Source organism: Choloepus didactylus, chromosome 2 (genome assembly GCF_015220235.1).
Source record: "Choloepus didactylus isolate mChoDid1 chromosome 2, mChoDid1.pri, whole genome shotgun sequence".
NCBI lineage: Eukaryota > Metazoa > Chordata > Mammalia > Pilosa > Megalonychidae > Choloepus > Choloepus didactylus.
In genome coordinates this window covers 68666469-68677498 of record NC_051308.1, presented here as the reverse complement: position 1 = coordinate 68677498, position 11030 = coordinate 68666469, and positions in this window count along the sequence as shown.

The window sequence follows — 11030 nt, the reverse complement described above, 5'->3', positions numbered from 1 at the left end:
TAGCAGAACATTGTGAAGGCAATTAATCCCATTGATTGATGTTCTTGGGAGTGGTTGAGATAGGAAAATTTATATGTTCCCACAATTAAAAATAAGAAAGAAAGAGCAACTATAGAGACAGTGACAATTAAATGCAATGCATGATCTTGGATGGGATCTAGTACTGATGGAGAAAAGGCTCAAAAGAACATTATTGGAACATATGAAAAGATTGGAATATAGACTGTAAGCTTTATATCAATGTTAAATTTTTTGAACTTAATAATTGTACTTAAGGTGGTTATGTAAGTGAATATCCTCATTTTTAGGAAATGTACATGTAAGTATTATGTGTTCAAGGAGCATGATATAAACAACCTACTCTTAGCTGCACAGACAGCTAAGATGGACAGACAGACACAGCAGATGTGGTAATATAGTAAAATTGGTGGATCTGGTATCTGGCGGGGTATATGCTGAACTTCTCTGTACAGATTTTGTATTATTTTTGCAACTGTCCTGTAAGTTTGAAATTATTTCAAAATAAAAAGTTTAAAGAAGAAAAAAGAAATCATTGTTATTGAATTTCAGAACTGTATAGTCATTTCCAATCCTCTCCTTTTAGTAGGTAGGTAGGTAGGTAGCTAGCTAGCTAGCTAACTAGATAGATAGATAGATAGGTAGATAGATAGATAGATAGATAGATAGATAGATAGATAGATAGATAGATAGATAGATAGATAAAGACCCAGCAAATTTGCAGTTTGGCCTTGGTCATGCAAGCTAGGGTAGTCTGTAATCTGTATGCAAGAGCTGTAGATGATTCATCTTTATACCTCCAACAGCTAGCATAGTGCTCAATGGTTTTGTTGAAGGAAAGGATGAGGGATTTGAATCCAGAAAAGCCAGTATTGTTTCAGTGATATGTGCTAATTTTTTATGATTAAATTTTCTAATAATGGAGCAATTATAATAAAAAATATTAGCTATTCATGAACAATAAAATGAGTATTCATAGTAAGTTTTGGATGTCAGTTTTACTAAAACTTAGTGATAATATTTCATTAGACTGATTTTAGGCTGCCAATTTCCCTTTTTTTTCTAACTTTAAAAATATATATTAAAAATAATATTCAATGTAGAAAATTTGGGAAAATACAGAAGAGTATACAGAGAGGAAGTAAAAACCATCCAAGTCTAATCACCTAGAGATAACAATTGTTTTACTGTTTTTATGCATATAAACACACAATAACACCCAAAATTGGGATTTAAAAATTTGTCTCTTTTTCTTTTGCTACATGTATTGGGCATTTCCAAACATCATTGTACATTCTTTGAGAACAAGAGTCATTGTATGAATATTTCAAAATTAAAGTTTCCTGTCATTAGTTATTTTTTTTTTTTTTAATCATCATTTTATTGAGATATATTCACATACCACGCAGTCATACAAAACAAATTGTACTTTCGATTGTTTACAGTACCATTACATAGTTGTACATTCATCACCTAAATCAATCCCTGACACCTTCATTAGCACACACACAAAAATAACAAGAATAATAATTAGAGTGAAAAAGAGCAATTGAAGTAAAAAAGAACACTAGGTACCTTTGTCTGTTTGTTTGCTTCCCCTACTTTTCTACACATCGATCCATAAACTAGACAAAGTGGAGTTTGGTCCTTATGGCATTCCCAATCCCACTGTCACCCCTCATAAGCTACATTTTTATACAACTGTCTTCGAGATTCATGGGTTCTGGGTTGTAGTTTAATAGTTTCAGGTATCCACCACCAGCTACCCCAATTCTTTAGAACCTAAAAAAGGTTGTCTAAAGTGTGCGTAAGAGTGCCCACCAGAGTGATCTCTCGGCTCGTTTTGGAATCTCTCTGCCACTGAAGCTTATTTCATTTCCTTTCACATCCCCCTTTTGGTCAAGAAGATGTTCTCCATCCCACGATGCCGGGTCTACATTCCTCCCCGGGAGTCATATTCCACGTTGCCAGGGAGATTCACTTCCCTGGGTGTCTGATCCCACGTAGGGGGGAGGGCAGTGATTTCACCTTTCAAGTTGGCTTAGCCAGAGAGAGAGGGCCACATCTGAGCAACAAAGAGGCATTCAGGAGGAGACTCTTAGGCACAAATACAGGGAGGCCTAGCCTCTCCTTTGCAGCAACCGTCTTCCCAAGGGTAAAACTTATGGTAGAGGGCTCAACCCATCAAACCACCAGTCCCCTATGTCTGTGGTCATGTTAGCAACCATGGAGGTGGGGTAGGCGAATACCCCTGCATTCTCCACAGGCTCCTCAAGGGGGCACTACATCGTTTTTTGTTTTTTTTGTTTTTTTTTTTATCCTTGTTTGTCTTTTTTCTTTTTTTTTTTTTTAACTTTCCCTTCTTTTTTCAAATCAACTGTATGAAAAAAAAAGTTAAAAAGAAAACAAACATACAATAAAAGAACATTTCAAAGAGACCATAGCAAGGGAGTAAGAAAAAGACAACTAACCTAAGATAACTGCTTAACTTCCAACATGTTCCTACTTTACCCCAAGAAAGTTACATACTATAGCAACATTTCAGTGAACTTGTTCCTACTACATCCATCAGAAATTAACAGACCATAGTCATTTCTGGGCATCCCCAGAACGTTAAATAGCTTATCTGTTCTTCTTGGATTATTGTTCCCCCTTCCTTAATTGCTCTCTACTGCTAGTTCCCCTACATTCTACATTATAAACCATTTGTTTTACATTTTTCAAAGTTCACATTAGTGGTAGCATACAATATTTCTCTCTTTGTGCCTGGCTTACCTCGCTCAGCACCATGTCCTCAAGGCTCATCCACGCTGCCACATGCCTCACCAGATCGTTCCTTCTTACTGCCGCGTAGTATTCCATCGTGTGTACACACCACACTTTATCCATCCACCCATCTGCTGATGGACATTTGGGTTGTTTCCATCTCCCGGCAACCGTGAACAATGCTGCCATGAACATTGGCGTGCAGATATCTGTTCGTGTCACTGCTTTCCGATCTTCCGGGTATATCCCGAGAAGTGCAATCGCTGGATCGAATGGTAGCTCTATATCTAGTTTTCTAAGGAACTGCCAGACTGACTTCCAGAGTGGCTGAACCATTACGCAGTCCCACCAACAATGAATAAGAGTTCCAATTTCTCCACATCCCCTCCAGCATTTGTAGTTTCCTGTTTGTTTAATGGCAGCCATTCTAACCGGTGTTAGATGGTATCTCATTGTGGCCTTAATTTGCATCTCTCTAATAGCTAGTGAAGCTGAACATTTTTTCATGTGTTTCTTGGCCATTTGTATTTCCTCTTCAGAGAACTGTCTTTTCATATCTTTTGCCCATTTTATAATTGGGCTGTCTGTGCTATTGTCATTGAGTTGTAGGATTTCTTTGTATATGCAAGATATCAGTCTTTTGTCAGATACATGGTTTCCAAAAATTTTTTCCCATTGAGTTGGCTGCCTCTTTACCTTTTTGAGAAATTCCTTTGAGGTGCAGAAACTTCTAAGCTTGAGGAGTTCCCATTTATCTATTTTCTCTTTTGTTGCTTGTGCTTTGGGTGTAAAGTCTAGGAAGTGGCCTCCTAATACAAGGTCTTGAAGATGTTTTCCTACATTATCTTCTAGGAGTTTAATGGTACTTTCTTTTATATTGAGATCTTTGGTCCATTTTGAGTTAATTTTTGTGTAGGGGGTGAGGTAGGGGTCCTCTTTCATTCTTTTGGATATGGATATCCAACTCTCCCAGCCCCATTTGTAGAAAAGACCATTATGGCTCAGTTCGGTGACTTTGGGGGCCTTATCAAAGATCAGTCGGCCATAGATCTGAGGGTCTATCTCTGAATTCTCAATTCGATTCCATTGATCTATATGTCTATCTTTGTGCCAGTACCATGCTGTTTTGGCAACTGTGGCTTTATAATAAGCTTCAAAGTCAGGGAGTGTAAGTCCTCCCACTTCGTTTTTCTTTTTTAGAGTGTCTTTAGCAATTCGAGGCATCTTCCCTTTCCAAATAAATTTGATAACTAGCTTTTCCAAGTCTGCAAAGTAGGTTGTTGGAATTTTGATTGGGATTGCATTGAATCTGTAGATGAGTTTGGGTAGAATTGACATCTTAATGACATTTAGCCTTCCTATCCATGAACATGGAATATTTTTCCATCTTTTAAGGTCCCCTTCTATTTCTTTTAGTAGAGTTATGTAGTTTTCTTTGTATAGGTCTTTTACATCTTTGGTTAAGTTTATTCCTAGGTACTTGATTTTTTTAGTTGCTATTGAAAATGGTATCTTTTTCTTGAGTGTCTCTTCAGTTTGTTCATTTCTAGCATATAGAAACATTACTGACTTATGTGCATTAATCTTGTATCCCGCTACTTTGCTAAATTTGTTTATTAGCTCTAGTAGGTGTATCGTTGATTTCTCAGGGTTTTCTAGATATAAGATCATATCATCTGCAAACAATGACAGTTTTACTTCTTCTTTTCCAATTTGGATGCCTTTTATTTCTTTGTCTTGCCGGATTGCCCTGGCTAGCACTTCCAGCACAATGTTGAATAACAGTGGTGACAGCGGGCATCCTTGTCTTGTTCCTGATCTTAGAGGGAAGGCTTTCAGTCTCTCACCATTGAGTACTATGCTGGCTGTGGGTTTTTCATATATGCTCTTTATCATGTTGAGGAAGTTTCCTTCAATTCCTACCTTTTGAAGTGTTTTTATCAAAAACGGATGTTGGATTTTGTCAAATGCTTTTTCAGCATCTATTGAGATGATCAATTGATTTTTCCCTTTCGAGTTTTTAATGTGTTGTAATACATTGATTGTTTTTCTTATGTTGAACCATCCTTGCATGCCTGGAATGAACCCCACTTGGTCATGGTGTATGATTTTTTTAATGTGTCTTTGGATTCGATTTGCAAGTATTTTGTTGAGGATTTTTGCATCTATATTCATTAGGGAGATTGGCCGGTAGTTTTCCTTTTTTGTAGCATCTTTGCCTGGTTTTGGTATTAGATTGATGTTAGCTTCATAAAATGAATTAGGTAGTGTTCCATTTTTTTCAATGTTTTGAAAGAGTTTGAGTAAGATTGGTGTCAGTTCTTTCTGGAAAGTTTGGTAGAATTCCCCTGTGAAGCCATCTGGCCCTGGGCATTTATTTGTGGGAAGATTTTTGATGACTGATTGGATCTCTTTGCTTGTGATGGGTTGGTTGAGGTCTTCTATTTCTTCTCTGGTCAGTCTAGGTTGTTCATATGTTTCCAGGAAATTGTCCATTTCTTCTACATTATCCAGTTTGTTGCCATACAGTTGTTCATAATATCCTCTTATAATTTTTTTAATTTCTTCAGGATCTGCAGTTATGTCACCTTTTTCATTCATTATTTTGTTTATATGGGTCTTCTCTCTTTTTGATTTTGTCAGTCTAGCTAGGGGCTTGTCAATCTTGTTGATCTTCTCAAAGAACCAACTTTTGGTGATATTTATCCTTTCTATTGTTTTTTTGTTCTCTATTTCATTTATTTCTGCTTTAATCCTTGTTATTTCTTTTCTTGTACTTGGTTTAGGATTGGTTTGCTGTTCATTTTCTAGCTTCTTCAGTTGATCCATTAGTTCTTTGATTTTGGCTCTTTCTTCCTTTTTAATATATGCGTTTAGTGCTATAAATTTCCCCCTTAGCACTGCTTTTGCTGCATCCCATAGGTTTTGGTATGTTGTGTTCTCATTTTCATTCGTCTCTATATATTTAGCAATTTCTCTTGCTATTTCTTCTTTAACCCACTGATTGTTTAGGAGTGTGTTGTTTAACCTCCAGGTATTTGTGACTTTTCGAAGTCTCTGATGGTTATTGACTTCTAATTGTATTCCATTGTGGTCAGAGAATGTGCTTTGAATAATTTCAATCTTTTTAAATTTATTGAGGCTTGTTTTATGTCCCAGCATATGATCTATTCTGGAGAAAGTTCCGTGAGCACTAGAAAAGTATGTGTATCCTGGTGATTTGGGATGTAATGTCCTGTAGATGTCTGTTAAATCTAATTCATTTATCAGATTGTTTAGGTTTTCAATTTCCTTATTGGTCTTCTGTCTGGTTGATCTATCTATAGGAGAGAGTGATGTGTTGAAGTCTCCCACAATTATTGTGGAAACATCAATTGCTTCCTTTAGTTTTGCCAATGTTTCTCTCATGTATTTTGTGGCACCTTGATTGGGTGCATAGACATTTACGATTGTTATTTCTTCTTGCTGAATTGCCCCTTTTATTAGTATGTAGTGGCCTTCTTTGTCTCTCAAAACATCCCTGCATTTGAAGTCTATTTTATCTGAGATTAATATTGCTACACCTGCTTTCTTTTGGCTGTAGCTTGCATGAAATATTTTTTTCCATCCTTTCACTTTCAGTTTCTTTGTGTCCCTGTGTCTAAGATGAGTCTCTTGTATGCAACATATTGATGGTTCATTTTTTTTGATCCATTCTGCGAATCTATATCTTTTAATTGGGGAGTTTAATCCATTTACATTCAACGTTAAAACCGTGAAGGCATTTCTTGAATCGGCCATCTTATCCTTTGGATTATGTTTGCCATATTTTTCCCTCTCTCTATTAATATCCTTTATTGTACCCATACCGAATCTCTTTAGTACTGAACCTTTCTCCAAGTCTCTCTGTCCTGTCTTTGTTTCTCTGTCTGTAGGGCTCCCTTTAGTATCTCCAGTAGGGCAGGTCTCTTGTTAGCAAATTCTCTCAGCATTTCTTTGTCTGTGAAAAATTTAAGCTCTCCCTCAAATTTGAAGGAGAGCTTTGCTGGATAAAGTATTCTTGGCTGGAAATTCCTCTCACTCAGAATTTTAAATATATCGTGCCACTGCCTTCTCGCCTCCATGGTGGCTGCTGAGTAGTCACTACTTAGTCTTATGCTGTTTCCTTTGTATGTGGTGAATTGCTTTTCTCTTGCTGCTTTCAGAACTTGCTCCTTCTCTTCTATGTTTGACAGTGTGATCAGTATATGTCTCGGAGTGGGTTTTTTTGGATTTATTCTATTTGGAGTTCGCTGAGCATTTATGATTTGTGTATTTATGTTGTTTAGAAGATTTGGGAAGTTTTCCCCAACAATTTCTTTGAATACTCTTCCTAGACCTTTACCCTTTTCTTCCCCTTCTGGGACACCAATGAGTCTTATATTCGGACGTTTCATATTATCTATCATATCCCTGAGGTCCATTTCGAGTTTTTCAATTTTTTTCCCCATTCTTTCTTTTATGTTTTCATTTTCCATTCTGTCATCTTCCAGGTCACTGATTCGTTGTTCAACTTCCTCTAGTCTTGTACTATGAGTGTCCAGAATCTTTTTAATTTGGTCAACAGTTTCTTTAATTTCCATAAGATCATCCATTTTTTTATTTAGTCTTGCAATGTCTTCTTTATGCTCTTCTAGGGTCTTCTTGATTTCCTTCATATCCCGTACTAGGGTCTCATTGTTCATCTTTAGTTCTTTGAGTAGCTGCTCTAGGTGTGTCTCTTCTGGTCTTTTGATTTGGGTGCTTGGGCTTGGGTTATCCATATCGTCTGGTTTTTTCATATGCTTTATAATTTTCTGTTGTTTTTGGCCTCGTGGCATTTGCTGATCTTGATAGGGTTCTTTTAGGATTTGTAGACCAGTTGAAGTCCTTATCTCTAATTTATCAGATCTACAGCTTCGTGGAGTACACTTTCTCTAACTAACCAGCAGGTGGCGTCCACGAGCCACCTGTTCTCCACAAGCCAGATCTCCCCTGCTTAGCCTTTTTGGTGAGTGGGGGAGTGAGTCTTGTGGGGCCCAATTGGTGTCCCAAGCTTGCGTGTGTAGTTGGTGTTGCCTGCCCTGTATGTGGGGCATGTTTCTGGGCAGTCGGGGAGGGGGGGTGGCCCTAACAATCAAATCTCCCTGATGATCCTAGAGTTTTAAAGCTACTGCAATAGTCTAATCCTTCAGTTCAGTCCTGCCACAGTTTGTCTCTGCCACTGACCCACAAGTCTTTGGTATTGGCGTATGGCTCCTGAGACTTGCAAGTGGGCCCCTCTTCCAGGCTGTGCACCCCGGGTCCTCTGTTGAGGGATGACTGTGCTATGTCGCAGGTGAGTGCCGTCCCCCCAGGGCAGTTCTGGGCTGCTGGGCTGTGTTGGGAGGCTCCCAGTCTGCTCAAATGATGGCTGAATGGGGCTCTGTTAATTCACACTGCTCCCCCTTCCCAGCTCTGGGACATTCAGCTGAGGTTGCAGGGAAGGCTAATGTCCACGCCCAGTTTTGTGGTGTGTGCCTGTTATTTGAAGCACTTCCGTCACACTGGGTTGTCTGGGGCAGCTCTGGGCTATGGGGCTGGCGATGGGCAGGAGTGTTTCCTGTCCACCAGGATGGTGGCTGTGAGCGGACACCCCCCTTTTCTTGGGAAGTTGTGTTGTTTAGTGAATTTTCTCAGCCACTGGATTATTGCCTTTTGTCTCAGAGCTCTCTTAGTTCTGCTCTTGACTTGATGTGCCCAAATTTCAATTCTTTGAAGCTTTCTGTATTGAGCTTCTTAGAGTAATTGTTTTAGAAAAAGCAAAAAGGATTTAAAAAAAAAAAAAAAAAAAAAAAAAAAACGGCCCTCCTCAGAGATCTAATGGGTTATTGAAATGCTAATAGACAAAGCAACCAGGGCCATTAAGGAAAAGTGCCCAGGGCAGAGAGATCAGCCTTGCTTCGGGATTTGCATATGCGCCTCAAGGCCTGATCTCCGCCCTTCCCCTTTCTGTGTTCACCAGATCTCCAAAAATCCTCTGCTTTTATTTTGGAGTTTTTCGTGTTGTTTTTTTTCTATGTCTGTCTCCTCTCTGCTGGGCTGGCTGCTCTCAGAGTCTCTGGTGTCTGGTCTCAGTCTATCTATGGTTGGAGTTTGAATCAGTAGAATGAGTTTCCGATAAGAGCAGCCACTGCAATTCTCCCTTCTCCTTCCTGGAGCTGACAGCCCCTCCTCCCCCGGGACTGAGCCTGGCAGGGAGGGGCGCGGGACCCCTGGCCGCAAAAACTTACAGATTTCGCTGATCTCAGCAGTTCCACGTTTTCATGAGTGTTGTATGAAGTATGCCCAAAGACAGATTGCTCTGTGGTGTCCAGTCCACGCAGTTCCTGGCTTTTTACCTACTTTCCTGGAGGAGTAACTAAAACATACAGCTCACCAGTCTGCCATCTTGCCCCGCCTCTTACTTTTTTTTTTAATTATTTCTGGTGTAAGGAAAATGTTCAAAAATAGATTGGGGTGATGAATGCACAACTATATGATGGTACTGTGAACAGTTGATTGCACACCATGGATGACTGTATGGTATGTGAATATATCTCAATAAAACCAAATTTAATTAAAAAAAATCTAAGGCCCTTAAGTCCACTCAATTAAGAAAGAATAATCTCTAACAAATGGTGCTGGAAAAACTGGATCTCCATATGCAAAAGAATGAAGGAGGACCCCTATCTCACACCATAGATATAAAAATTAACTCAAAATGGATCAAAGACCTAAATAGAAGGAAACAGAACTCTTAGAAGAAAATGTAGGGAAGCATCTCAAGGGTCTTGTATTATGCAATGTTTCTTAAATTTTACACCCAAACCATAAGCAACCAAAGAAAAAATAAATGAGGTCCCATCAAAATTAAAAACTTTTGTGCATCAAAATATTTTTATCATGAAAGTGAAAAGACAACTTACTCAATGGGAGAAAATATTTGAAAACCACATATCCATTAAGTGTTTAAATTCAGAATATATAAAGAAATCTTAGAACTCAACAAGTTCTTAGAAATTTACAGTTCTAAGGCAAAAGATTTGAACAGACATTTCTCCAAAGGTAATCAAACAGCCAAAAAAACACATGAAAAGATGCTCAACATCATTAGCTATTAGGGAAATGCAAATCAAAACCACAAAGAGATAACATTTCACGCTCACTAAAATGGCTACTATTTTTAAAAAGCAGAAAATTACAGGTGTTGGGGAAGACGTGGAAAACTAGGAGCACTGATTCAGTGCAGGTGGCAATGTAAAATGATGCAGCTGCCATGAAGACAGTTTGGTGGTTCCTCCGGAAGGTAAGTATAGAATTACCATATGACCCAGGAATCCCACTACTAGGTTATACCCAGAAGAACTCAAAGCAGGGATAAGAACATATTTACACACTGATGTTCATAATGGCATTATTCATAATTAACCAAAATATGGAAGTATTCCAAGTGTCTATGAACCAATGAATGGATAACAAAATGTATGTGGTTGGGAATTCTTTTCCAATGGAAATCAACTGTAGGATCAAGATGAATTTAATAAAAATGAAAATTTTCAAAGAGAGGTTTAAAATTGTTTCGGTTTGCTAAAGCTGCCAGAATGCAATATACCACAAATGGGTTGGCTTTTACAATTGGGATTTGTTAGTTCACAAATTTACAGTTCTAAGGCCATGAAAATGTCCCAATTAAAGCATCAACAAGAGGATACCTTCTTTAAGGAACAGCAGATGGCATCCGGGGTTCCTCTGTCACATGGGAAGGCACATGGCTGGAATCTGCTGATCCTTCTCTCCCAGATTTCATTGCTTTCAGGTTGTGGCTCTTTCAGTTTCTATGGGTCCTTGTGTGCTTCTCCCAGGGTTTTCCTCTCCAAGCTTTCTTGGCATCTCTGGGTGTTTCTCTCTCTGAGCTCTCTCGGCTCTTTTCCGTCTTTTATCCTCATAAAAGACCCCAGTAAAGGATTAAGACCCACCTTGAATTGGGTGGGTCACATCTCAATTGAAACAACCTAATCAAAAGGTTCCACCCACAATTGGTCTGTACCCACAAGAATGAATTAAAAGAATACGGCCTTTTTTGGGGTACATAACAGCTTCAAACCAACAGTTTGCCTGCAAGTTTAAAATTGTTAAACCTGTTTCCTGAAACTTTGTGTTACTGTTCAATAACCCTCCTTTATCTCTAGAAATTCTGCTCACCTTTAAAAGTTTCCTTTCTAATAATG